Source organism: Vigna radiata, chromosome 9 (assembly GCF_000741045.1).
Source record: "Vigna radiata var. radiata cultivar VC1973A chromosome 9, Vradiata_ver6, whole genome shotgun sequence".
In the NCBI taxonomy this organism is placed as follows: Eukaryota; Viridiplantae; Streptophyta; class Magnoliopsida; order Fabales; family Fabaceae; genus Vigna; species Vigna radiata.
This window is the reverse complement of record NC_028359.1, coordinates 5,462,843-5,467,403: the sequence shown is the minus strand read 5'-3', so window position 1 is coordinate 5,467,403 and position 4,561 is coordinate 5,462,843. Positions and strand designations below refer to the sequence as shown.

The window sequence follows — 4,561 nt, the reverse complement described above, 5'->3', positions numbered from 1 at the left end:
CTTAACCATGGAGTTCTTATGGGTTAGGCTACCGAAAAGTAAATGCATTTTGGTGATATGGGTAGCCAAATCAATTCCTTTAAGCTATTCTTCAACTGTATAGTCCCATACCTATACAGTCTCTAGATCCCTCTCATTCCGGTGTATGTTCGATTCGTCCATGTGTCCCTTCCACTCGAAGCCTGCCAGGAGCCGCTCCTTGTCCGTGCCCCCTGCATCATGCTTCTTGCACCGGCGATCACTCCCCGCCCTCGTCAGTGCCCGGGTGTCACACAACTCGTGGTTTTTACCCTTGCATCGAGGGGTTTTGCATGTTAAAAATTGTCGGTGTGTATTTGTGCTTTGGATTCTATTTTTTGCTCTATATGTTTTTTGTACTCCTCGCAAATTCTCTCAAGAAGGAGGACTGAATTTCCACTACGTTATTACTCTTTGTTGAGTTGTTACTATTTTTGGTCCATTTTTCCATCAAAGTGGTATTAGAGCCCGGTTAAGGGACTATTCGGCTTGTGTGAATGATGAAGGCACATACTATTTGAATGGAGAAAATTATCACCTATGGAAGGACAAAATGAAGGACTTATTATTTGTGAAAAAAATTGCATCTTGTTGTTTTTGCTTCCATAAGCCGGAATCAAAGTCAGATGAAGAATGAGATTTTGAACATTAACAGGTATGTGGATTTATTAGGCAATTTGTTGATAATAATGTTTATAATTTTGTTACTAATGAGACACATGTGAGAAGCCTCTAGGATAAGCTTGAGTCCTTGTATGCTTCTAAGTGAGAGACTAATAAATTGTACTTGCTGAAAAATTTTGTGGAGTTGAAGTACAAGGAAAAAACTCCTATTTCAAATCACTTGAGTGAATTTCAAGGACATTATGATCAATTAGCAGGAGTGAGTATAAAATTTAATGATGATCTATTGGGACTATTCCTATTAAACTTTTTACCGGATTCATGGGAGACATTTCGGGTTTCCATGATTAGTGTTACCCCTAATGATGATATTTCTTTGCAAATGGCAAAGAGTGGTGCACTTAATGAGGAGATGAGAAGGAAGACACAAAGTACTTCATCTCATTCAGAACTGCTTGTTACAGAGAATAAGGGGAGAAGCCAGAAGAAAGAATAGAATAGTGGTAGAGATAAAAGTAGGAGCAAATCTAGGTCTCGGTACAAGAATGTGTACAAGAATGTGAAATTTCACTAGTGTCTCAAAACATGGTGTATATAAAGAAGAACTATTTTTTTGTGGAAGAAAGAGAGGAAAGACAAAAGGGGTAAGCAAAGAGAAAGAGATCATGATGATGATGATCATGTTACTACTACCACATGTGGTGACCTTGTTTGTCTTCGTGATTATGACACTATTAATCTTGTATCAAATGAGAGCATGTGAATAATTGATAGTGGTGTTACACTGCATGTTACATCCAAGAAAGAGTTCTTCACATCTTATATACTTGGTGATTTTGGAGTATTTAAGATGGGTAATGATGAGGTGTCTAAGGTTATTGGTGTTGGTGATGTTTACTTGCAAATTAACATGGGGATGCAGTTGTTGCTTAAAGGAGTTAAACATGCTCCAGATGTTCGCTTTAACTTGATTTCTGTACAGGTACTTGATGATGGTGAATATGATAACCACTTTGGTTCCCGAAAGTGGAAGCTCACTAAAGGTAACTTGATTGTGACCAAAGGGAAGGAAAACTCTAAGCTTTACTTGATGGAATCTTTGATTGCTAAAGGCAGTGTGAATGTCGTGTATATTAGTGAAAATGGACTTAACTACTTAGCTAAAAAGGATGTTCTCTCGGGAATTAAAGAGTACAGAGTTGGAGAAATGTTCTTATTACATGACTAGTAAACAAACCAAAGTATCCTTCAAGAAACGTACTTCCTCCAGGAAGTCGGAGTTGCTTGAATTGGTGCATTATGATGTTTGTGGCCCATTGAAGGTAAAGTCTTTTAGTGGTGCACTTTACTTTGTTACTTTTATTGATGATTGTTTTAGGAAGCTTTGGGTCTATTCACTACAAAGAAGTGACCAAATGTCGGAAAAATTTAAAGAATTCCATGCTTTGGTTGAAAGGCAGTCAAGCAAGAAGTTGAAGCGCATTCGTACTGACAACGGTGGTGAACATTGTGGACCATTTGATCCTTATTGTAAGTAGTGTGGTATTGCACACAAGAAGACTCCTCCCAAAACTTCTCAGTTGAATGGTTTAGCAAAAAGGATGAACTGGAAATTGGTTGAAAGAGTTAGGTGTATGATTTCTGAAGCAAAATTGCCTAAGTATTTTGAGGGTGAGGCATTGCATACAATAGTGCATGTTATTAATCTAAGTCCTGCAGTTGCTTTGAACTCTAAGGGGTCAGACAAAATTTGGTTTGGCAAGAATGTTACCTATGATCATTTGCATGTCTTCAACTTTAAAAAATTTGTTTATGTTCCAAAGGATGAAAGATCCAAGTTAGATGTGAAGACAAGGCAGTGCATCTTTATTGGTTTTGTTTAGGATGAATTTACAGGTTGTATGACCCTGTTGAAAATAAAGTTGTCAGAAGTTGTGATTTAAAATTCATGGAAGATAAAACCATCAAAGACATTGATAAGGTGGAGAAGTCTACACCTAAGGAAGATGGTAATGTGGTTGATGTTGATCCAATTCGGTTTTCTACTAATGATTTGGATATTGATGTTCATGATGATGAACAACATGGTAATACTAATAATTAGGATATTGGAGATGGCTTGGATATTCCTACTAATAATGTTGATGAAGAGTGACATGATGTATCACAAGATAAGAGTCTTGGTGATGTACCTAAGCAACCTCAAGTTCAACCCAAAAGATCTAACAAGCCAAAACAACCTTTTAAGTAATACTCTACAATTGACTATGTGATGTTAACTGATGAGGGAGAACCTGAATGTTATGAGGAGGCCATTAAGAATGAAGGAAAGCAAAAATGGCTAGATGTAATGCAGGATGAGATGAAATCTCTGCATGATAATCAAACTTATGACTTGGTGAAGTCTCCTAAGGATAAGAGGGCTTTAGAGAACAAGTGGATTTTCACGGTGAAGCAAGAGAGCAATTCTATATCTCCCAGATACAAAGCTAGATTAATGGTGAAAGGCTTCAGATAAAGAAAGAATGTTGACTTCAATGAGATTTTCTCACCTGTATTGAGGATGACATCCATCTGAACTGTGTTAAGTTTAACTGTTACATTGGATTTGGAGGTTAAGCAGATGGATGTGAAAACAACTTTCCTTCATGGTGATTTGGAGGAAGAGATTTACATGAAACAACCTGATGGTTTTCTTGTTGAAGGCAAGGAAAACTATGTGTATAGACTATGAAAAATCCTATATGGTTTGAAGCAGGCTCGAAGGTAGTAGTATAAAAAGTTTGAGCCTATTATGTGTGAGCAAGGCTACAAGAAGACTATTTCTAACCATTGTGTTTATATCAAGAAATTCTCTGAGAATGATTTCATTATCTTATTGTTCGATGTTGATGACATGCTTATTGTTGGGAAAGATGTATCCAAAATTGACAGGTTGAAGAAGTAACTAGGAGAGTCATTTGACATGAAAGACATGGGAGCTGCTAAAAAGAATCTTGGTATAAGTATCACTCAAGATATCAAAGAGAAGAAACTTTGGCTATCACAAGAGAACTACATTTAGAAGGTGTTGCAAAGATTTCAAATGGAAAATGGTAAAATTGTAAGTACTCCTCTTGCTGTTCATTTTAAACTTAATGTTAAACAGAGTCCTTCAAATGTAGCTGAGAAGATAAATATGAGCAAAGTTCTTTATGCTTTTGTGGTGGGTAGTTTGATGTATGTAATGGTATGTACAATGCTTGATATTTCACATATGCTATTGGTACAGTCAATATATGTCTATCAAATTCAGGTAAGGAGCATTCTCAAATCTAGGTAAGGATTAGAATGCTGTGAAATGAATTTGGATGTATCTTTGTGGTACTAGTTGTTTGAGGCTTTGTTTTGGAGGTGATAAGCCTACTTTGGTGGTTTACCCAGATTCATATATGGTTGGAGACATTGATTTTAGAAAGTCCACTTTAGGCTATTTGGTTCAGTTTACAGGGGGAGCTGTGGCTTGACAATCAAAGTTGCAAAGGTGTGTATCGTTGTCTACTATTGAGGAAGAATTCATTGCACCTACTGAAGCTTGCAAGGAGTTTTTATGGGTGAAGAAATTCTTGCAGGAGCTTGGTTTTATGCAAGGCAAATACGTGTTGTATTGTGATGGTCAAAGTGTTATCCATCTTGGTAAGAATCCTACTTTTCATTCTAAATCCAAACATATTGATGTAAGGTATCATTGGATACATGATGTTTTGGATGTGAAGCAATTGGAATTAGCTAAAGTTCATACAAATGATAATGGTGCTCATATGATGACCAAGGCATTGCCAAGAGGAAAGTTTGAAGCTTGTTGTGAGATCACCGGTTTGGCGGATATCTTAACATAGTTGTGAGGGGAAGATTTGTTGGGTTATTGGATTCTCTTCCT

The 4,561-nt window shown here is 36.9% G+C and overlaps 1 protein-coding gene across 2 annotated transcripts in view; it reads right to left on the bottom strand.

Moving 5' to 3' along the window:
- LOC106773176 overlaps positions 1 to 4,561 on the bottom strand; it is a 96,432-nt gene that overhangs the window by 62,526 nt on the left and 29,345 nt on the right. The window lies entirely within an intron of this gene.